The following is a 25,569-nucleotide window of genomic DNA, read 5'->3' as shown; positions in this document are numbered from 1 at the left end:
TAGCAATTTCATTAGAAAGCCAATTGTTGTGAAATTTTCAGCTTGAATTCTTCAAGCATCATTTCTTCATATCCACAGTTATTCAGGTAAGTTTTGATAAAGATCCAGAATTCTGGATGCTTATCTGAATTGAAACTTTTGAGGGTTCTCCATCCAGTTGAATGTACTATAGGGATTTGTTGAATACTAAAAATATGCAATATACTCTGCAGCAGAGTATTCTGCAACTTTATTTGAATACACTCTACTGAAATGGCATATAAATGGTGTCCAAGGTGAAGGCTTTCCTAAAAGTGTTTACCGGTATAGGAATACTAGTATACTAAACCAGTAAAGCACTCCCAGTGTAGATATAGCTGTACTGGCAAAGCTGTGCTTTGCACTGATAAAGTAATACTACTCCCCATGAGTTAAACAAGCTATACCGGTAAAGGCCCAGCTGTGCCAGAATAGCTGCAACTACACTTAAGGCTTCTGCCATGACCGTGTAGCTGTGTCTCTCAGAGATCACACCTCTTCACACTCTGACCAACATAGCTGTGTTGGCAGAAGTCTGTAGCATAGACCTGGCCTAACAGAAGTACCTAACAGAGGTAGTTCTGTTAGACTAGGTTTATGCTACAGACTTCTGCCAGCATATATAGAGGTACTCTCCCAATCACTCCTTCCCATCTTCTTACCTGCTGCTCCCTCCTACTCCTCACTTTGTGCCCTGATTCATACAGCTCCCTGAGCATGGAATAGCATCCTTCTTCTCTATCCCCAAATGCCCTCTCTTTTCTCCACATTTGTCCTTTATATCCATTTTTTGGGTCCTTCACAACCTTGGACTGTTCCAAGATATGTGTTGAATCAGTGCATCTTCTGGGTATCTTGGCCATGCTCCTTCCCTAGCCAGCACGAAACACTGGTGAGGCTGCAATGACTGTCTCTAGTCCCCCTGACATTCTTGGAGTTGTGTGTGGCTTGTGCTGCTGTGGGACCTCCCTTCCAGAAAGACTTTCTGCTGTTACAGGCCCTGCCATAATCCATTTGTGAAGTGAGACCCCTATCTTTCTTTGTCTTGTATATCTGGCAGCAGACTATATGTTCTTCAGAGCAGGGTGTGTTTTTTAGCATAGATTTGTAAAGTTCCAAATAAATGTCTTGTGCTATAATATTGTCAGTCTGATTTCTCAGCTCATCTGCTTTGGAAATTAATGGAGACATGCAGTAGTTTAAGAATTGTTGCTTAGCAAAAGTGCAAAACTGGAAGTTGAATTTACAGTTATTGCCAAGACAAACATCACAGAGCAGCTTAGTGCACCCTATATGCCTAATAAAAAGTGTTGTTTGAACTGAAGAATACAGATTAGATGTAGAACAATTTCTATGGTTTCTCCTACAATATATTATCAAGAAATGGGGACCAAAATCCTTAAAATCTGACAAATTATTATTGTAATCTCCTAGTAGCCTTGTTTAATACTCCTGGCATGATTTGACTGAATGTTTGAAAGCAGCTATTCTTGTACAGTGTATGCTGCCTCTGCTATACCTGCCGCTTATATTATAACTTTAGGTTACATCTGTACTGCAAAGTAGAGGTGTGATTCCCCGCTCACATATGCATACTCGTGCTAACTTCATGAGGCTCGGCCCTGGACTAAATAGTAGTATAGCTGTGGTAGCACAGACAGCGGCAGCATGCTGAGTACGAACCCGCCTGAACCTCATGGTATGTACCTGGCTAGGCTAGGCCCTGCTACTGCTTCCTGTGCTACCCCGGCTATGCTACTATTTATACTCCCACTAGCTCTCATCACGTTCGCATGAATATGTATCTGTGAGCTGGGAATCCCGCCCCTCGCTTGTAGTGTAGACGTAGCCTTACTTGCTATATAGGCTGTATCTCTATGCTTGAATTTGAAACATTTCACTCAGCAGAGCTTGGTTGTATTATAGTCAGTAATATTAGCGTGGTTCAGCCTGAATGAAATCTTAAAGCAACTTATAATTGATCATTGACAGTGAGAATAAACATTTCCTCTACCCATCGTGTGAATTTTTTTACTGTACAAAGCTTTCAGCAATTAGTGTTCTTTGTTGTATATCTTCTATAGCTACAGTATATTTGACAATAAAAACCTTTTTTGACATTTAATCAGTAGTAGAGTTGTTCCATTCTCATTATATATTCATGAACTTTATCACCAAGACAAGACATAAATGTTAAGCTTGCCTTTTAGATCAGACATGCATTGATATTTAAAACTTGGGAAATCAAGAGACTTGTTTTATTGTGGCTATTCTGCATTTGTGAGATTGAAGAAGATGCAAATATATATGTGTGTATGTGTGTGAGTGAGTGTGTATATAGATACATATGCATGTGTGTGTGTGTGTATATATATATATATATATAATATAAAATTTTCAAGAGACACACATCACGTTATTTGTACTGACTGTGTGGGTGGGAAACTAATAAAATGCCTACAATTTGATATATACAGATTCAGAATAGAGTATAAACCAGAGGTCGGCAACCTTTCAGAAGTGGAGTGCCGAATCTTCATTTATTCACTCTAATTTAAGGTTTCGCGTGCCAGTAATACATTTTAACGTTTTAGAAGGTCTCTTTCTATAAGTCTATAATATATAACACAACTATTGTTGTATGTAAAAAAACATAAGGTTTTAAAAATGTTTAAAAAGCTTCATTTAAAATTAAATTAAAATGCAGAGCCCTCCGGACCGGTGGCCAGGACCCCAGCAGTGTGAGTGCCACTGAAAATCAGCTTGCGTGCCGCCTTCGGCACACGTGACATAGGTTGCCTACCCCTGGTATAAACCATTAATAATCCAGTGATAGATGAGTGATTGTATATCCCCTTTACCCATATGAGATAGTCAATGTCAGTTGAGTTGTTCTTGCTTTCTGTTCTGAAGTTAACTGACTGGGGGACAGGGATCAGAGGGGTAGCCGTGTTAGTCTGGATCTGTAAAAGCAGCAAAGAATCCTGTGGCACCTTATAGACTAACAGACGTTTTGGAGCATGAGCTTTCGTGGGTGAATACCCACTTCGTTGGATGCATGGGGGGACAGGGGTGGGCTTTCTTAGATCAAAGATGATACCTATGGAACTCTTTCCTGGGATTATTAGCTAACGTCTCTTTGTGATTGTCTCCAAGGTTTGGTGTTAAGTCATTTTATTTGAGTCAGTTCATTTTTGTGCTCATAAGAAAAAGTTGTTCCAGTTATGCAATGCTTTTCCTTCAGAATTTAACCATCTGCAAATGCCATTTGTTTCCTTATATGTTCCTTCCTCTTTAAAATATCACACACAGAAAAATTCTTTTTTTTCTGATTTTGTTCATCCATTTTGAATGTGGATATTGTATTTTCATTTTTCCTCTATATAAACATATGATATGTAGTCCGGAGTTGTATTCTGACAAATGACTTTTAAAATGGCATCATGCGCTTCTGTGTTCATTTTAGTTTGATAACTTCCCTATGAAAAGTGTTCCATTTATAAGTAAAAATGATGCTTTTTTTTCTAACTGCTTCACTGCAAACTCATCCTGGAATCTAAGGGTATGTCTACACTACAAGAGTAGTTCGATTCAACTTAATTCGAATTTGTGGAATCGACCTTACGAAGTCGAATTTGTGTATCCACACTAAGGACACTAATTCGACTTTGTGAGTCCGCACTAACGGGGCCAGCGTCGACTTTGGAAGCGGTGCACTGTGGGAAGTTATCCCACAGTTCCCGCAGTCCCCGCTGCCCATTGGAATGCTGGGTAGAGCCCACAATGCCTGCTGGGGGAAAAAATGTGTCAAGGGTGGTTTTGGGTAACTGTCATCATTGAACCGTCAATCACGCCCTCCCTCCCCGAAAGCGCCTGCGGGCAATCTGTTCGTGCACTTTTCTGGTCAGTGACAGTGCGGACGCCACAGCACTGCGAGCATGGAGCCCGCTGCAGTTATGGCCGTTTTCACCTCCTTGCACCTTATCGTCCACCTCTTCCACAGTCAGCTGCTGAGAAATCGGGCTACTTTTCAATGGTGCTGCAAGCACTGGTGGACCATAGGGGACGTTTTACCAACATCAACGTCGGGTGGCCAGGCAAGATTCATGACGCACATGTTTTCAGGAACTGTGGTCTGTTTAGACACCTGCAGGAAGGTAGTTTCTTCCCGGACCACAAAATAACTGTTGGGGATGTGCAGATGCCTATAGTGATTCTCGGGGACCCAGTCTACCCGCTAATGCCCTGGCTCATGAAGCCCTATACAGGCGCCTTGGACAGTGACAAGGAACTCTTCAAGTACCAGAGAGCAGCGTGACCTGTGACTGTTCAGTTTCTTTACAGAGAAGCTGAACCTGCCCCTGTTTCTTTACCCAGTTACTGTTGACTATCCTCTGCAGTTACATACCCCGTTCACCCCGTTTCCCCCACTTCCAACACACGTGTAAAAATATAATACATGTTCCATTGTTACTTAACAAACGTTTCTTTATTAATGACTTTGCGTTAAAGGGTTGAAACTGGGACGCAGACTGTGCTGCGTAGGGTGTGCAGTGATGTAAAGACCGCCTCTAAACTCGAGGAATGACAGGCTCCTGCTCCTAGAGCGGTCCGCAGTGCCAGACTGGTTGTTTCAACTGAGCCTGCCATCCCTCCTTTTTGGGATTCTGTGTGCGGGGGCTATGTGACCTTGTGGCGGAGGAGGACGGATACAGATTCCTCTGCTGCGTGACTCTGCGGTCCAGGACAAGGACCGCTGCATAAGATCTGTAACCGCCCTCCCCCGCTACAAAGTCACGTCCCCCCCCACCCACACAGAACCTGGAAACCACCTCCCATACTGACCAGGGTGCCTACTGACTGCACTGTGTGTGTGACCTGCTGCTGATCCTGCCCCCGTGTCTGTACCCTGGTAAAGGTGACCGTCCTATGCAATTACCAAACCCCTTCCCCAGCCCCCCCTTCAAACACAGTCTTCTGTAAAAAAACATGATGGAAACAGTAATTAACAGCAAAGTATTTTTAATAATTAACTAGCCAGTTAGGGGATGAAACTGGGACGGGGGCTTGGGTGAGTCAGGAAGGGAAGGACTTCTCAAAATTTAGGGTATGAGAGCTTTTGGGTACTTGAGCACTCTGCTGGGGTGCAGTGACAGTTTTCACGGCCCCTGGCGCCCCTCCTTCTGGTTATTTTGGGTGAAGGGGGTATGGGACTTTGTGGCGGGGGAGGGCGGGTGCAGATACACTGAAGGGGGGCTCTGTCCTCCTGCCTGCAGTCCTGCAGAACATCCACAAGGCGCTGGAGCGTGTCCGTTTGCTCCCTCATTAGTCCAAGCACGTTTGAGTCGCCTGCTGGTCCTCTTGACGCCACCTGTCCTCCCATTCGCTGTGTGAGCGCTGGTACCGAGAGAGGTTCTCCCTCCTGGGGCATTTCCTGTGTGGCTGGTCAGAGCATCCAAGCTCGGACTGCTGTCCAGAGCGTCAACAGAGTGGTGCACTGTGGGATAGCTCCCGGAGCTACTAAGGTCGATTTCCGTCCACACCTAGCCTAATTCGACATGGCCATGTCAAATTTAGCGCTACTCCCCTCGTTGGGGAGGAGTACAGAAGTCGAACTAAAGAGCCCTCTATGTCGAATTAAATAGCTTCGTGGTGTGGATGGGTGCACGGTTAATTCGAATTAACGCTGCTAAATTCGAATTAAAGTCCTAGTGTGGACCAGGCCTATGTCAAGCTTTTTTTTCCTTTATCAGACAGATTCTCAGATCTAGTTTCATTCCCTTTGTACTTCCTGTAATCTAGCCATGACTGACCAGTTAAGGAGGAGGAGAAATCTAAACTGTTGTGAATCCAGCAGAGCTGATTCCTACACTAATCAATCTGTCAGCTCCCACCCATCCAGCATAGGAAGTATGCTGGGGGAAGGAGAAGGCATGGCGAGGTAGTGTTCTGCTCTCCTGCAGCGGTTCTCATCTGGCATATGTCCCCTAGAGAAATGGCAGCTTGAGATCTGCTAAAGCCTAGCCTGCTTCTCCTGAACTTGAGCATATCTTGATGCAGGAGAGTATCTGACCCACAAATCTTCAAGCGTAAAGGTTTGAAGGCCAAATTGTTCCTTGTTTTCTTCCCTGATGCACACCCCTTTGTAGGGCTCAGAATCAGCAACTTTTTCAAGTGTAAATTTCACAGTTAATAGTAATTTTAAGGTAGACATCATAGTATTGGCACCAATTTTTGTGCAGCCACATCCATTTTCTCCCTTTTATATGATTTGTAACTGAATGTGTTTGGAATTCATTGATTGAATTTGACTTTCTAAGCACATTTTTGCTGTGCTATAGCACACATAGCATGTGATGATGGGCATGGGATGGACGGGATAGAACTGGGTACAATTACTTTATAGCACCACAGTCTTCAGTTATCTTAATTGTATACATGTGGTACCTTCTAATTTAATTAAGACTAGCCATATTCCACATTAGGCTGTCTGTTAACATCCATGCAGTGTACTATAAAAAAGTCATTAATTTAGTAATATCAATTTAACTAGTTTTAGCTCATTAACCTTGACACCAGCAGTGCTAGAGAGAAGAACCTTTTGATATTTTTGTTCTTAGTCTAATACCATGAGCCCTAAAAGCCTCTTGAAATCCATGGCCATTATCAGTAATAGCTATCTGTCATTGGTTCATTCTTACAAATAGAAGAATAGGCCACAAATTACTTCTCAAGTCACCTTCATGGATCTGGCCAGCATGTATTCAGAATAACATTTTTTTCCACAGGGACATTTGTTCTCTGATTATAAGAAGAAGAGATCTGTATTCTTCATGCTGTGCTCTGATGTAATTATAAGCCATATCCCTTCGAAGACACACAAAACAGCAATGCCATTGCCAATAGGTTCACCTTAAGCTCAACAGTTAAATATCTGTGAACTGGTTCAAGGGAACTGGATGAAACATGCATTGTGAAAATTCTTTATCCAGGACTATTTTGCTTTCAGGTTCACAAAACCTTTGTGAAATCCCATCTGTTTTGGTCTTAATACTTTACCCTTATTTATAACTTTACAAAAGTTATTATGCCACATGCACCACTGTGACACAGGTAAATGATGGTACATATATTAAAAAAGAGGAAAAATGAGGTACAGGGAAGTTACGTAAATGTTCCTAGTAGTCAAAGTAGTTAATCTCTGTTGATCCTTCATTTATATATGTAACACTGACCCACATAGAGGCGTTGGGAGCAGGGATCAAACATGGATGAACCTTTACTGCCTGAGCTAAAAGACACCTGTCTTTTAGCCAAGGCTGTAGCAAGTTCACCAATCTCTAGCTGGCCTAGCCACCACTAGAGGGAGACAGTGCCATGACAAGCAGGCAGGGGTTACGTATATCTATAATATGTGAGAAGTATAGTTCTGAGCTGTTCTAAAAGGAGGTGGAGTAAAATTCATGGTTAAGTCACAACATTCTCTAGTCTAATGACAAACATATTTCTTACATTGTGTTATCAACGAGGGCTTTTGAAAGGTAGTGATATAAGGGATCATATGAAAACACAGAAAAGCTGCTTTCTCATTAACATCATGATCCAAAGCCCATTGAAGTTAATGGGAGTCTTTCCCATTTTCTGGGTTTGGATCAGGCCCTATATGTTGTGATGGCAAAATTTAAGTGTAAATAGAATAGCGTCCGTCTACAAAAAATTTCCTTTGTGAGGAGGGGAAAGGAGTGAGAAAGCAACAGTGTACAAGGAGTTTATTACATGCACCTTATTACTGTGATGGAGGAGGAGGGTACAGAGAGGATAACAAGTGTGGGGAGGAGGCTGCAGTTTTTCCGTTTCCAGCTCTGTCACTGACATGCTGTCTGACCTGGGGTAAATTACTTCCCCCCCTCTGTGCTTCTGTTTCCTGCCTTTTGCCTATTTTGTAAACTCTTCAGACAGGGACTGTCTCTCACTATCTACTTATGTGGGGTGTAGCACAGTATATCCTTGATCTTGATTGGGGCTCCTAGGTACTATTGTAATATAAATTATAATGTTATAACTGTGCGTAAAATGCCAAGGATATGTCACCTGAGATAAGGCTTGAACTAATATGCTAACTGTAGAGAAATTGAGAAGGAGGTAAATGGGGGTTCCAAGCTATGCACAGTGACTACAGCAGTGTTTTTGCATCTCAAGAGCACCCACAAATATGTGCATTTGGCCTTATTTGGGAATGCTCAGCCCTTTGTTATTTTAAGAGTTGGAGGCTGCCAACACAAATACCAGTAAGTGTGTGCATCTGTGCTGCAGGTCTGAGAAGCAAAGGCAGAGCTGCTGGCCTGCTCTGATACCAGGACACCTTCTGACTCTAATGAAAAGCCAAAGCATTACTGAATGTGACTGGCGCAGGCTGTGTACTGCATGCTGTCAGTCACAGGACTGAAGATTAGTTTAGAAAAGTTTAATAAAATACTATCAGGCAGTAGAAACAGTAGCAGCAAATCAACTTGCCAACACCATTGCATGATACAAAAGAGGATTTTCATAACAGACCACTGGTATAAAATATAAAATTAAAGTAATGGGGACTAATAGGAAAATGTGGCCATTCCCACACGTTCATATATAAATGATATTTACATTTAAAGGAATAGTCAAATACCAGGTAATTTTCAGGTACATAAAAACTAGGTTTTGAATATAGAATATTTTTACATTTTTCAATTTTCCCCTCCTGATTTGCAACTCCCAAAGTAAAATAATACTCTTCTGAAAAACCGCATCTTAAGCCATATGATGCAATCCAACCATCCCAGCTCAAACCGCAACAATACATCACAAAAAGCTGCACTCAAATTTTCGTTGAATTCCAGATTGTTGGAAAGAATGTAGTGCTGAGCATTGAGGAAAGTTTTGCTGATGCAAAAAATTAGCAGGAAACATTATATTTTTGAAGAAACCCCCTGAAGTGTTTTAAAGTTCACTACAAATATTCCAGAAAGCTATTTTCATAACAAACAATAATTTAAATAGTGTAAAATGCAGATTGTGAAAGAAATTAATCAAGATTACATTAGTGCAAGACATTATTGTATTTTTTCTCATAATTTGCCACCACCACCAATTCCTTTAATGCTTAATAGCTCAGTACCTGGGCTTATGTTTTATCCAAAAGCTAGTACTTTTAGCAGCACTGTGACCACTAATATTATGTTTGGAAATTGATTAAGACAATACTGATACAGAAAAAAAGTATGACTCAGAGGTCTGCCAGCCAAGAACTGACTCATCTGAACACCACTTGGGGTAATATCGAGGGAGGGATAGCTCAGTGGTTTGAGCATTGGCCTGCTAAACCCAGTGTTGTGAGTTCAATCTTTGAGGGGGCCATTTAGAGATCTAGGGCAAAAATCTGTCTGGGGATTGGCCCTGCTTTGAGCAGCGGGTTAGACTAGATGACCTCCTGAGGTCCCTTCTAACCCTGATATTCTATTCTATGAGAAGAGATGTTTGGGTTCTTCAGTTAGTGAAAATATCTTTCTAGGCCAAAATGTACTTTGACCCACTGATCTTCTTTCTAAGTAGCATTTTTGTTGTTTCTTTAATGCAAAAATTCACCGTTTGTTCTCAAACCTTCTGCAAAATGAACACAGCTGACTTTGTGACAAAAAAAAACAACAAAAAAACCCAACAGGCTACTTTCAAAAATATAAGCTGATATTTTAAAGAAGAATTTCAGTGTGATATTGATTTAGGTCATATGTCTGGCTCTGAGCCTTCTTTCATGGAGGTCTGAATTGCAATCTTGTTCATTTTAGATTTAAGTTACTGTTCAGTAGGTGTGACTACTTTATGCCTACCTGAACATGACAACTTAGAAAGTGGAACTAATTACCTGGATAACTATCTTTCTGATTTGTTCACAGCTAAAAGACCATCACCTATAATCCCTTTCCAACTTTCAAGTGTTTACTTTAGCGATCTCCCTTGAGGTATACTGAATAATACTTCTAAAACCAGGAACATTATATAAGGAGGTTCCAGCTGCAGAATCTGGACCTGGAATTCAGACATCCCAAATTTAGGGGGTATTAGGATCAAGGCTTTTGTTTTTGTTTTTTTGTTGTTTTGGGGGGCAGGAGGTGTCTTTTTTAAAATATGGATTTTAATTTGGATTGTGAATAACCCCAAACTTCAGGAATGTTTTGGGCCATCTGTAGAATTTAGGTGAATAGTGGCCTTCATGCCCTCAATCAAAGCCGGTGTACAAGCAACAAATGTGCTGTCATTATCAAATAAAGGAGAACTATGAACAATAGTAGATATGCATAGTAGGAGAGGTGGTATAAAGTGCATTGCTCTTTTAGCAATCTCTACAGAAAGTGTTCATTTTTCGTTGAAAACTACGTAGGATCTCAAAAGTGAAAAATCGTATCTTCAAGATTTCCAAACTAAGAGCTTTGGAGAGTGTGTATTTGTCATTAAGTTTAATTTGCACATACCTCACCAAAGAAAAGGCCAGGGGAGCTAGGCCGAGAGCACAGCTGTACAGGCAGCTCAACTAATTGCCTCTCCATCCTCAACCTCATTTATCTTCATTTCTTCCCAATTATACCAAATTATCAATAGTCTCTGTTGCATCAGAGTCTTAATCCCCTTTATTCAGGCAGCATTAGATAGTGGCAGATGAATTCTTGGAGGGAGTCGGGGTAAACAGCCATGAAATGCCACCTCTGGCAGATGGCATTGCTCACAAGAAATGTGACAAAACATTTGGAATTTGTTACTAGGCATTGGTATGAGAATGCAAGCTGTCAGTATTTTTTAATGAAGGTGGTGCATACTTACATCGTGAGCAGAAGTGAAACCCACCCAGAAAACCTAAAAGCTTAGTTTAAGTTTAGGCTGGCACAATGCTGTTATACATTGCTGCTAAAACTCTTTCTTTTCTTTAGAGTCTTTCAGTTAGGCAGTACTTTCCCTCTATCAAATGTTGCTACCAGTATTTTAATGATGTCTTCTCTTATTGTAGCTAAGCTTGAGATTTTTGTGTGGCCAAAGGCAGAGTATCCTTTTATACCACAACAAGGATTGGATTTGTCAATAACCTGAATGTTTTTCTTACAACTGCTGGATATCTCTAAGGTCTTAATCCTTCTCCCATTCAAGTCAGTGGCAAAACTCCCATTCCTTTCTATGGAGACAACTAGACCCCTCAAAGTTTATGAGAGATCCTGATGGTTAGGGTTGATATGCTAGAAAAATGACCTGAAAATTCAGCCTCAATTGAAATTAAAAAATCAGTAAAATAGGATGACTGAAGGTTTAGACAACTTCCCTCAATGTTTCACAATTCCATACAGTTCAGTTTTAAATCTCTATTAATTTGTTAGAAACAGTAATAGAAAAACAGTTAAGCATATACATATTTGTAAAAGCAGAATTAAAAAAGAAGTATAAAGTATGCTGGCTATTGGCAGAGTCAAGGTTTTTACATATTTGCATGTTTATTTTTAAACTGACATTAACTGAAGCACTGTGGATTTCACTGCTGACCTTTATTGGGTGAGTTAAGCATACTGACAAGCTTTCATAGTTTTGGCAGGGACTCCAGATTTTGGGGGAGTTGGTGAAAGTATATTGCCATGTGGGAAATACCACATATAAAATAGTTCTGCAACATTACAATTAGCACATACCCTACAAATATCCCACATACTGGAATAGTTGGTGGGACTTTGCAAGAATAAGGGTCTGCATTTGTTGATCCCTTTCCAAGACTGGTTTATGATAGTAAATTTAGTTGGAGAGCACCTAAACTCTTTCAGCTTGAATGTAAAATGATGATAGTTATGCGGCGCTTTTGCAATCCTTCATTCTCTAACGAAATCTCCTGTGGCATTCAGCTTTGAGTGGATTAGTGTCAGGTTTGGAAAGTTGTCCAAATATATAAGTATGAGCTGCCCCCAATCAGATTTAAAGGCAAACCACTATACTTTTCATGTGGGGGCTCTTCCCTGTTAAGAATTTCTGAAGAGATGATAAATACATCATTTTTGTATGCTGCTACAGTTCAGCTCATTAGATAACAATCTGTAATTTCTTCTGTTTGTTAGTGATATTTAAAAGAAATAGTAAATTATCAACTGTTGAAACTTTAATGATCTGATTTTCACAAATACTGCATTTCTGTGAGCTGCAAATATTAAAAGCCTTTGAAAACCAGACCATCCAGATATACACACATTACAAATACACAGTATATTTATTTCATTGTCTATTTCAGTTCATTTGTCAACTATGGGAAAATATTTTTTTTATTTCTTCATAAAGTACTTGTTTTATGAATGCAAAGAGTGGCAGATTCAGTTTCTAAATAATTTCTAGGAATGAAAGTTCATTTTTCTGTGCATTTTAAAATGTAGTTCTACTCCTGTAAGTGTCTTTTGTAAAAATATTATGATCGCAGTGACTTGCAGATCTAAACTGAGGAAATCTGAAGTAAAAAGATGTTTTATGCTATCTGCCAACTCTGCAGACTCAGATATGAAAATCAAGCTGTTTTATTTCTAGGTTGTGTATAATCAACATTAATAAAGACATCTCATGCCAAATTTTACCATTAGTTGCACCTGGGAAAATCCATTGTCTTCAGAGGATTTGTGCAAGTATTATGGAGGGCAGAATTTGGCCTGCAGATGGAACTTAGTTCACAGTTCTATTGGTGGTGCTAAATCAGAATAGAATCTAGTTCACTCTCCCACCGCATTGTTAGCTCTTCATTAACAACAGGAGTATAAAGTAGTAAAATCTTATATTGGTTACTAAAAATGTCAACAATTATTACTCTGAATACACATGGGAAGCAGATCGGTTGTGTAACAAAGCACTATTTTCACATTTCAGACTAGGGTTGTACTATAACCTTATCCTCTCTGCTGAGCTTGCCTGCAAGGTGGCATTTGTGATAATGATATGTGCTGTGGACAGATTTTTTGAAGCCCAGCTTTTGTCACAACCATTTCTCTATGTGCAGTTAGGATCTCCTTGACTCAGTCACCTGTCACAACTGAACACACACACATTTTGAAAGATGAACTGCAATGGCCCGATCATGTCCAGGTCCCAAAACCCCTTTGTCCAAGCATAGCTGATAACTCTTCTAAATCCTTCAAGCAGTCCTAACACACCAAGTTGTCAAATCATTCTTCCTGAGATATGCTATGGGTTTATGGATATCTGCCTGAAGCCTCAGGCATCTTGCTTTGCATGGGGCTGACCCTGATGAGTTTGTGATGGATTTGGTTCTCTTAACTTTTTTGTTTTGTCATATGGAGATAAGGACACTTGAATGTTTTGCACTAGTTCACTTTTATGAAGACTGTATTTCCTTAAATTTAATGTTTGGGGTTTTAGCTGATTCAACCATTTAGTTTAGTACCTCTGTTTACAGTAATATTAGTCTTTGCATTAGATTCAGTCCTTTAAATGAGGTTTTTAGCTCTTGACATTCTTTTCTTTTGGAGGGAGGTTAGCACTGTCTTCTCTTGGCCCCATGAGCCCTGGTATTCAGTTTTTAGGATATTGGCTTTTTTCTCCTTTTTCCTCAGGGAATTATAAACTGACCTAGCATCACTGAAAAGTGTTATTTTAGAAAGAGTGGGGAAGGTTAATCCCAATTGTAAACCTTTTGGCTCTGCCTGGGATTGAATTAGTCCCACTGTGTTTAGTTAAAATGTCGGGGGTTAACATACTCAAATGTGCTGTATGTTCAAAGGGTTTCTTGTTGGCCTGTTAACCTAGTGGAATGTTGCCCAAGTTGGTCGCAGATAGAACCATAGAATCATAGGACTGGAAGGGACCTTCAGAGGTCATCTAGTCCAGTCCCCTGCACTCATTGCAGGACCAAGTATTATCTAGACCATCCCTGACAGGTGTTTGTCTAACCTGGTCTTAAAAATCTCCAGTGATGGAGATTCCACAATGTCCCTAGGCAATTTATTCCAGTGCTTAACCACCCTGAGAATTAGGAAGTTTTTCCTAATGTCCAACCTAAACCTCCCTTGCTGCAATTTAAGCCCATTGTTTATTGTCCTATCCTCAGAGGTTAAGAAGAACAATTTTTCTCCCTCCTCCTTGTAACAACCTTTTATGTACTTGAAAACTGTTATCATATCCCCTCTCAGTATTCTCTTCTCCAGACTAAACAAACCCAATTTTTACACTCTTCCCCCATAGGTCATGTTTTCTAGACCTTTAATCATTTTTGTTGCTCTTCTCTGGACTATCTCCAATTTGTCCACATCTTTCCTGAAATGTGGTGCCCAGAACTGGACACAATACTCCAATTGAGGCCTAATCAGCACGGAGTAGAGCGGAAGAATTACTTCTTGTGCTAATACAGCAGATAGATAATACATAGATAGCACTATGTAACATCAGCTTTTCCTTATTATATAATTTGTGCTGTCAGTATCCTTAAAATCACTTCTTTAGTTGAATTTGTTTCCCATTAAGACTTTTGTTTCTGCTTGACAGTTGTAGTTCTAAATAAAACATAAAAGGTGAAGTTGGGAAGAGGGAGAGTCCATGCAGTTTTTTTGGCTGGCAGGACTATTCCCTCCCTTACCCAATCACTCCTTCTTATGTTTGATTTTCTTCCATGGGAGATTTGAATTCTTCAGTCAAAACAGCCAGAAAGGGTCCTGCCTTTTCTCTCATTGTGAGAAAGGTACCAGCTGTCAGAAGGATCTTGTTTGAAATGACAGTACAGTTATACTCAAGCTTATAATGATCTACTGAGGGTGTCCAGCTAGTTTTTGCCATATAGTAAATAGGGGCCAATTGGGATCATGCAAGACCTGACCTTCAGTCTTAAGTTAAAACTCTATTTGAATTCGAACCAATTTTTCAGGTTTGAATAAGTTTGGATAATTCTTTATTAAAGTTATTTTTAACTTATGTCTGCCATTTCCCTTCACTTAGACACTAGAAGCAGAAATGCTCAAGTATTTGCATTTAAAGGTGAATTAAGTACCAAAAATCTCAGGGAAAAGCCGGTTTTCATGAGATGCTCAGCCGGTTCTGCAAATTTATTATTTTTCTGTGGCTCATGTAAGCATCCAGTGTTCTGGATACTTGTCTGAGTGCAATCTCTGAACATTTTGAGTTCAGTCCTATCAGTACAGTACTAGTATGCTAAACAGTGGGCTCAGTTAAAATGCTCTTTTATTCCAAATAATTAAAAAGAAAAAATACTTAATTATAGGACAATGCTATTTCTATATAAGTAAGAAAATTAATTGTTAAGGATTAAACCTTTGGAGATAGGATAGCTGATGCAAAATGGAACCTTTCCCCTCTAATAGGTTACTGGTTTGAATGCAGAGGTCGATTCTCCTTCAGATAGATCAGACTATGTTGTGCTGACCTCCATAGACAAAGTGCTAAAGTCAATGGGAGCACAGGTCATTTAGTACCACCCAGAATAGGATTCAGTTTGCACACACTCTTGACATTTTTAATTCTGCAATTCATTTGTATCAGGTACAATTCATTTGTACCCCTAAATCCTAGAAGAACAGAATCTCTATTTTATATAGCCCATCATTCTGGCAGCCATTGTTTCTGTGTTTACTGCATCCATTCCTGTTAAAGTATTGCACCTACGCTCCAATTAGAAAGGCAGGAATTAAGTGTCTGATTGCTGATGTTAAAATTTAGAAGAGATTTTTTTTATCATCTTTTTTAGCTAATTCCGCACAAACTGAACTACAAAGATTTAGTACTAAAGATTTGATTTGTCAATTGTTCACAATTTTTGTCAGTCTTGTCACTTCTGTAAATAGCTAGGAAGAAGCATATGTTTTGTTTAATATAAATATGTGTGCAAACCTAGCAAAAGAAATTATGAGGATGGGGTTTGGTAGTGGCACTTTTGAAAAGTGTGTATTCATATTACCATAGTTTTTGTGTGTTTTATTGTGCTATTTTTGCATCAAACTTTCTATAAATAATAATGTTACTAGCGGGGTAACATTTTTAGTGGGTTTCCTTAAAAGAGCCTGCATGCAAATTAAGTAATTGTTAACTATTAATTTGTACATATAAAACCCTGCATTTTTATAGACAAACAAATATATCGAAAAGTATTCCCGGAGCAGCTAGCAGACCCATTAAAGATCAGGCCCATTTTTCCCCGCTTCTGTTTTTATTTATCTTTACTTCATTCCACCCTTTCTTTCCATCACTATTTCCAATGTGTTTTCCTCTTTTTTTAAGATTCGGGGCTCTTTTGGGAAGGGACTATCTCTTGGATGTTATCTACAGTGGGTGTTTTTTTTATTTTTTTTGTTTTTGCTAAAAAATGTCCAACTACTACAACCACTGGTTCATTTCCAATAGTGGTGGGGTTAGTCAGAGCACAAGTCTAGACAATATTTTAGTGGCCACCAATATTTTTAACTGGATGTAATTTAGACCTGCTTGAGCAGGGACACATGACCCACTAGTAAAAATGCTATATAAACAGTGATAGGACTAATCTGTGATAGGAATAATTTAGGAAATTTTAAAATGTTACGTGTATAGTTTTTTCTCTAAAATCATTGTTCTTTGACCCTCTACTTATTTTCCATTCTCTACCCCATGAAAGAGAAAGGGTCGGGGGATACCTTTTGGGCAGGTACACTTAGTTCCCTATACAACCTCTAGGTCAGGCACATTTCCCCTCTAGAAAGTCACTCTCTCATCATGATTGTGGTGTTCTTAACATGTATAAATTTAAAAAACTAATATTAGTCACAAGCATTGAAAACTCTGACATGTCCATGATTATCTTCAGCATTTCCTTTGCTTTGAAATAAACTTTCATTTTACTGTCATTAGACTTTTCAGAAAGTTTTGAAATTATATTCAGATTTTCAAATGAGTTTTTATTGTATAATTATCAATAGATTACTTCACCTAAGTTGTGACAGACATATTTTTTAAGTATGACTGACTGATGGACAGATTGGGAATTGCTGAATTAATGGGCACATTTCAAAACCTTGGCATGGCTAAGCAGTAATTACATCTGCTGAACCACTTGATAAGTTTTTGGAAGTAACCCAGTAAAGCCATCACTAGATTTCTCCATTTTTAATACCTTACTTTCCCCAATTTTATGGCTTATTTCTAGAGAACAGTCCAGAATATGATACAGCCAAATACACATGCAGCTACACAAATCAATACATTCAAGACTAAAATGCCTTTCTACATCTTTAATTTAGCTTTTGAGAGTCTTATACGTCTCATTATTTTGGAGACTGCTTTGTCCAAAATAGATTTTAATCATAGACTCATTGAAACAAATATGCTTGCTTTAAAAAAAATCAGTTTCTAATTGACAGTTTGCCAGCAATTTAACAAGAATGGGACTGTCTCACCCTCACTGGGAAGACATTTCAGTATAAAGTTTATGAAAAAGGACTCTCACCTACATTTTAGTTGGTAGATAGCCTGGTTAAGCTGAACTGTCTTCGTTTGGTTGCTCATGTGAGTTCATCCTAAAACATGGAAATTTCTGCTTATTTGGTTGATCAAACTAATTTTATTCAGACTAGACTGTCTGTGTGTGTGTAAGCAGGATAATATGTTGAGTGCCAACCAGTTTAGCTTACAGAGGTTTGGAAGACTCAGGATCCCTGGCACAATCTATGCTTTGGATTTTTGTCCTTCCTAACTGCTGAATGCCCAGGGATAAATACTGGGCTGTTTATTGGTGGAAATTGTCAGTGCTTCCTTTTTGAATGGCAGGGCACCAACTGCTGTAAAAGAGCTACAGTAACTCTCCACTTAACGTCCTCTCGCTTAACATTGTTTTGATCTTGCATCCCTGCTCAATTACAGAACATGCTCCATTTAAAGTTGTGCAATGCTTCGCTATAACATTGTTTGGCTGCATGCTTTGTCCACAGCTGGCAGCCCCCCTATCAGCTCCCCTATGCCACCCTCCCACAGCACTTCCCGCCCGCTCGCAGACCCTGCCTTTACCCCGCCTCCTGGCCGTGGAAATCAGCTGGTTTGTGGTGTTCAGAAGGCAGGGGAGGGAAGAGGAGACTGTGCACCATGTCCTTGCTCCTCCCCCCTCTCTCTTGCCTCCTGAACGCTGCAAGCCAGCTGATTGCCGTGGACAGGAGGCAACAAGGGAGGGACGGGGGAGAAGCGAGGACACAGCGTGCGGCGTAAAGGGGGAGGAGGAGGGCGGAGAAGAGGCAGGTTAAGGGTGGGGGCTTGGGGAAAGGGGTGGCGTGGGCGGGCCGAGAGTTGAGCCCCCCGCCCCTGGTGCTTGCAGAGTAGGGGAAGCTGCTGCTGCGCAATGTGCTTCTCCTAGCCTACAGCACCTTCAGCCTCCTTGCCTGCCTCATTGTCTCCAGTGCCAGTGGGCTGTGCCTGTGTAGGGTAAGGCGGGGGCACCTCCCAACTATAGTACTGTACTGTATGGCAAAAAAAAAATTACATGGAACCTAACCCCCCCATTTACATTCATTCCTATGGGGAAATTGGATTCACTTAACATCGTTTCACTTAAAGTTGCATTTTTCAGGAACATAACTACAGCGTTAAGTGAGGAGTTACTGTATGTGTTTTGCCTCTTCTTAAAAAGCCGTATCATGATGCTGACTAGCCAGATATTGACCAGCAAATCTTTCCAGCTATTGACTGATATGTATTTTCCATTTTTGGTCAGGATATTATGGAAAAGGTTATGATGAGATGACTCTCACAATATGCTGATGCCTCAGCCTTCTTTGAGCATTGGCAATTAGTGTTCTGACCTGGACGCGGCACAGAAACTACATTTGTCACATTGGCAGATGATCTCCTGTTGATGGATGAAAATCATACTTCCGTGCTGATACTATTAGAGCTCTGTGCTGCCTTTTAATACCACTGAGATTGTTAGGTGCAGTTATCACATTTATGGTCCCTGGTCTCTTTGGTGGTATTGTTTTTTTCTCACTCAGAGATCAGAGCTTTCATAGGGTGTTGTTGAACAATTATTCTTCTAACCTGATAGTCTCCTGCTGTGAGGTACTTCAGGTCTCTGCTGTTATCCCACTAATATAGTATGTTTATGAGGCTGTCTGGAGAGTTAGTGAGGAGATACGAGCTGAAGTGTTTTCAGTATGCTGATGATACTCAGCTTTATACACTCAGATTTATGCACAGCCCAGAGACTGGGATTGTCTCTCCCAGTATCTAGGTGAGATGGGGCATGGGCTGGGACATCTGAGAACACTGAGGTGATTATGGTGGGCTAAGGAAAGTAAGTGGATGAGTTTACCTCAGCTCTCCTAAATGAAGATGTCCACCCATTCTTTATAACCAAAGTTTGAAACTCAGTACTCTGGTTAGAGTCCCAGATGCTTTTAGATGATCAAATAGTAGCAATCAGCTGTGCTACTTTTTCCATTTTTGTCTGGCCAAGAGGTTGTGAACCTTCCTCACAGATGCAGACCTTCCTTCCATGATTCCCGCCTTTGTTTATTTTAGCCTGGGCTACTGCATTATGCACTACATGGAGTTACACCTTAAATCCATGTAGCTGAAACTAGTGCAGAATACCACAGCTTACTTGTTAGGTGGAGTAACTAGCCATGAGCACTGGACACCAGTGCTGCACTCAGAACCTAACACCAGAGTGTTGCATTCCAATATTGTAGACATCTATTAAAATCTACTGATTAGGCTTTAAAATACTGTATATGTTATTTTAAGGCTAAATTGATATTTCCTTAACATATGAAAACTGCCTCATGAACTTAATGTGTGTATGTTTAGATCCCATGATTTAGAGTTTACCAGATTTTGAAAAAAAAAGTGTACTTACGTTATTTGGGGCAAATTCTGCTCTCAGATACCTGTTGGTGTCAATGGACACTGCACATAAGCATCCAAGGGCAGAATTTCTAACTTCATTTTCATAGTGCTAAGCATCCACAAATCCCAAGAAGTCTCTAGGAATTGTGGATAATCAGCAACTTTGCAAATCAGGCCATTGATCATAAGTGTTTTGGATTAACAGTGCTGAAACAACAACATATAGATACTTTCAGGGGTGCTCTGAAAGTATACTTAATAACATGAAAAATGTGTGTTTAAAAATGCTTTACATTAAAACTGGGCATGAAAGACATTTTCAAAATTTGAATGGTATTTTTCTGAAATATATAACAACAAAAAATAAAATGACAGACATACATTGAAACAGTGTGATTGTTCAATTCAAAGATACCTCTGACAGTGTGAATTTCATTTAGGCCGAACACACAGTTTTGAGGCTGATAGCTTGAACTCAAATCCAAATAAGAAAGTACTGTCACTGAATTGAACTTAAATTACTTTTTGAAAATTTTTCAACACAGAAAACTAAGAAGGTAATTTAATCGTCACAAAGATATGTTCATCAAAAAAGTTCTTAGATTCTGGTTTCAGAAGCAAAGTATATTAGATGGAGCTTGCCTTTTTTTAATTCAACTTCAGTAGTGATGTTATAATTATGAAAAATAAAAAATATGTGAGCAGCAGCATTTACAGAGGAATGAAGACATGTTTTTCATCTGGAAGGAGAAAGCAATGGAAGGAAAACATCCTTTTCTTACTGTAGGTAGATGAGACCTAAACAGAGGCCCTTCAGTTACATAACTCTCATCAATTGTGAATACCCATATTTGCAAGCTTATCACAAAACTGTAAATACACAGAACATCATCTAATGAAAATGTGTGTGTATTGCTTAGATTGACTTCACATGCTTTCTTCTGTTACCTGCAATTTAATTCCCTGTGCATCTGAACTAATCTTAGGAACTCAATAACAGCAATGCACAGACTTTAGCCACTGTGCCGTAAAGTAGTACTAGGGGAATACTTACATCTCACAGCATTTAATTTAGAAGTGACTGTACTGGGACTTGCTATTTTAGTTTTACCTTTGCTTACTTGAACATGTCAGTCTAATTCCTGGGTTGATATATGAGTTATGTCAAACACTCTTCGGTTAAGCCTATGATAAATACTTAGTTTTAATTAATAAATAAGATTTTTCCCATTAAATCCGTTTAGCTCCTGGGCTTTACTTATCATAGCGTGTACCAGTGCTTTCCCACACATAGGCTTACATTTATATCTTAGCGATTATATTTTTACTTTTCAGACTTAGAATCTCCTATAGCGGCTATATAGTAGACATACAATAAAAAAGGCCTAAGTGTTTGGGCCAAATTTTGGTATTTAGCTGATAGCCTGAGGTAGTAATTGCAGAGGAGAGGGGAGGGGAGGGAACCTTCTTGACAGCTAGAGGGCTCCGTAGCAAAAGCATGCAGCAGGCAGTCTGCAGTTAGCCAGGGTGGAGTGAGTTGTGCCTCTCAGTTTTAGGGAGCTGCCTGCCTGCTTGCTTGCTTTCTCTTTCTCTGGTTTTGGTTCTTGTGTGTTATTGTTCTGAATTCTCAGAAATAAAGTAGTATCACATTGCAGTCTTCCAGCAGGAGTACTTAGATTTTTATCTATTTTTTCTGTGTGTATGCTGAAACATAGCATTAATGATGGGGTAATGTGCAACACCACTCCAGGGGAGGTCAGGACAGGATTGTGACCTTTTCTCCCCCCTCCCGCCACGAGGGGCACTGTAGGCTATACTCTCTTTTACCCTCCTCCACTGCAACCAACACACTGCATTGCAGGCTGATGTGAAGGCAGGTAGACAGGACCCTACAGTCTCTCTGTCCCCTTTGTGGTCACCATGTGTATTGAGGGAGCAGTCCCTGTGGTCCCACCTGAATGGAGGACTGCATCTGTACAAGGCCCTTGGCATCATAGACTGTGCAAGATGGGGTCTTTCCTCCCCTTTTGAGCACCTGAGTAAGGGACTGAGAGAGTCTGGCCCTAGTCAAGACCAACAAGAATGGAAGCAAGATAGGAAAAAGTTACCTTCATGTGTTTTCTTTTGTTGGGGGCAGGGGGGGAGAAGGTTGTATGTGCAGGGGTGACAATTTTAAATGTGAAGCTCTTCGCTTATTCATAATGTTCAGAAATGCATTTCTTTGCATTTTGACAAATAAATATACTTTAAAAGGACCTAATAATAATTTTATGACACTTAAGAATCTGCTTAATTTTTCGTACCTTTTATACAGAAATATGAAATCTTTTCTCCCTAAAAATGAATAATAAATTACATTTTTTTGTATATAACCCGTAAGCCAGCTCACATCACTGTTTTATTGTAAGAGACTTTTGCCTCATTTCCCTAAATGATACTGCCTGTTGGTTTTCTTGTCTCTCATTCTTTTTTCCCCCTTCTCTCCTGTTCAGCATCTATCGTAGAGACATTATTTGGCATGCATCCAGGCATGGATCATTGTCTTAATTTACACTCCACAACCGCTATTTAGTAAAGAATGTGGGTCTTCGACAGCTTAATTATGACAGAAAATATGTTGTGTTTTTCCAAAGGCTACACTTTTTGGATTGAGCAAAAGACAGATTTATCTAGCCTGTTTAAATATACCTACTCCACCATGTATGGGAGGGACCGATTTGCCTTTTACCATATGGTGCACCTTGCACATGATGAAGACCACAGGCCTAATTTTGCTTTCAGTTATGGCCCTATAAACTATTGTATCCAAAGGCAGGATTTAATATCATGTGTTTGATTTGTGTTATAAGGGACAATTGCATTTGCCGTATTGATGATGCATATTCTCTCTGCACAAAATATGGGAACAGTTAACAAAAATCTAATGAAAAATTGTATCTGGGTCTGATTTTTGAATTTTACAACTGATTTAGTTGCTGTAGGTACTGACCTCTAATTATGATAATAATCAACAATTTGAGAATATGTATACTGTTGATGTAATGGGCTCACAATTCTATTCTTATACAGACAATAATTGCACATTACATTATGCTTTTAGCATTTGGCGTGAGTGTGTGTGTGTGTGTGTGTATGCACAAATATTTCTGTGGAATTTTGAAGAAGTGACTGAAATTAGAAGTGTGTGAGTGAGATTTGGATCCTTTGCATTATGCATGTTTAACTTATAAAATGAGCCATTTGCTTTGTTATTAAAGTCAAAATTACTTCATTGCTGTCTTTATACAATTAGCTCCTAAGAACGATATAGAAAGTAGAGATTGGAATGGATTTATACTGGGTCTTGAGGCTTTTGCCTATTATTAAATTTACACTTACATTTTTCATATTGTATCAAGCACATGAAGAAAGAGAAAATTATTTTCAGGCAAGGATAAAAGTCAGCTTTTAAGGTTTCTGTCCTTAACTGCTCAGTGACAATTCCATTAACAAGTTCTGCAACATAGTGCGTGTAGTGTCAGGCAAAAGGTTTTCTGGACAACAGAGCACTACCTAAAGCTCAGGAGACCTGAGTTCTAGTTCCAGCTATGCCACTGGCCTGCAGATAACCTTGGCAAGTCACTTCAGTTCTCAGTGCCTCCGTGTCGCCATCTGTAAAATGGGGATAATGATACTCACCTCGTTTGCAAAGTGCTTTGCGAGCTACTGATAAAAATACTATGTACGATGCTATTATTCATAATAGTTTTCTCTTTCAATGAATTAGTCACCATGTAACTTAATTATGGAAACTGTGTCTGTCAGTCTTTACCACAGCAGAGTGTGGTGATATCTATGTAAATTTCAGACCCAATAATTAAATTTCACTTAGCATTCAACTTTGATTGATTCATTAGACTTCCCTGTGAGCCGGACTTTTTTTCTCAAGGGAGAGTGGGTGTGGGTGGAGGAGACTTGCAGTGGTACTACTACTGAATACAAGAACAGATACCTGAGAGGAATGTGTTGGGGGGGCGGGAAGGAGAGAGAGAAAGGGGAGATTGTATTAGAACTTGGGCCCATGGTGAAGTATTGAAGGAAGGATAAACTGTTAGGAGTAGGTAATTGAGTTTGGAGCTCTGGCCACTGGTAGGCCACAAGAGAAGAGACCACAGCTGGTAAGGGTGTGCTTTCAGGCAAGGACTGTGATTTTTTTCTCTTCTTTTTTGAAAAATCACTGTGACAAACTTCCTTAGCAATCAGTTTACATTTTGAAGGTAGAGGGCCAGATCCTCAGTCAGTTAAAATGGTCAGAGACCCATTGAAGTCCATGATTTTAACGTCACAAGGAAAAAGACATGAAAATGTCTGGGGTCCTGAACAACAAACACTTAATGCACATAGAGAGTTATAGTGGGGTTAATCATGTGTAACGTCAAGCTTGTTTGTAAACATTTGCAGGATTGGACCTTCTGCTTTGTAAAATAAAAGTTTATGGTCCAAGGACTGTTGAGATAGTTCTACTTGATAAATTAATACCTCACAAACACGTATGTGTAGACATACACATATGTGTGTAGACATTCCTTACATAAATCGACTTTTAAATATTTAAGTGCCAGTGAAAATTTAGGTCACTTAAATACATACAAGCTGTACTTTGAACAATAATGCTTTTTAAAAAAAAATTAAACATTAGACTAAAATATTGAAAAAACATCTGGAAAATGGTAGAAATCATTTAGCAAATCAGTTCTTAAAAAGTGGTCTTAGAAAATAACTTGTCCTCACTTGTTTAATTCAAGGAATATTTTATCAAATATTAATGCTTATATTTCAGAATAGTTCCATGTGAATAACTGAAGTTTCAGTTCAACGTGATTTGAAACAGCCAGCATACAGTATATTCAATTTATTAATGGAAATGCTGATACAACCTTAACAGTGGCAGTGCTACTGAGCACTGCTGTAATTATGCCATATTATATTATATCATATGGTATAATTTAGTGCTGTATAAATGTATCTTTCTTTGTCAATGTGTTGCTCATCATTTTACAAATTACAAATCTGTAATGGTAAGGTAATTCATGGCTTGGACATGATATTAAAATGATGGAGTGATTCCCATTTTGCACAATCATTGATCTTTCAGTCTTTTACATTTGGTAGTATTAATCATGTTTATTAGCTGAGTGTTACCATAAAGAATGTTGAATGTTTCTATGTGGTTACTTTCATCTTCAATTAAAATACATTTTTTTTGCCTGCTGTCTCTATCCATTGCATCACAACAGTGTATTACTGATTCTAATTACAATTCAAGTTAATAAATTCTAGACAATATCAATGCTGCAGATACACAGTTTCTTATCATTCTTTAATCTAATCTAAAACATTCATGATGGAAGGAAAAGGAATGTACCTATGTTAACCTTATGGCCTTTTTGTGTTCCTGAAATGTTCAACTTTTACAAATAGTTGTTTAAAGGCTTTATTTTGTGGACCAGACTCACTGCAAAATTCTTATCACACTCTACTTTACTGTGATTTAAAAGAGGAGCATGTGATTATTCATGTGCATAACTGTCTGACACAGGGATTGCCATGAAACCAATGCAAAATAAGATCTCTCCAGAAAAACAAACAGATTAGTATTAACTTGTTTAATTTGACATACTTTGCTTTCTCTCTTAGACA

At 39.3% G+C, this 25,569-nt stretch overlaps 1 protein-coding gene across 6 annotated transcripts in view; it reads left to right on the top strand.

The window, feature by feature from the left end:
- DACH2 (dachshund family transcription factor 2) overlaps positions 1–25,569 on the top strand; it is a 492,287-nt gene that overhangs the window by 373,269 nt on the left and 93,449 nt on the right. The gene's annotated exons all lie outside the window — the stretch shown is intronic.

This window comes from Mauremys reevesii, linkage group 9 (assembly GCF_016161935.1).
Source record: "Mauremys reevesii isolate NIE-2019 linkage group 9, ASM1616193v1, whole genome shotgun sequence".
Lineage (NCBI taxonomy): Eukaryota > Metazoa > Chordata > Testudines > Geoemydidae > Mauremys > Mauremys reevesii.
The sequence above is the reverse complement of the archived record's forward strand: the minus strand, read 5'-3'. Positions and strand labels throughout refer to the sequence as shown.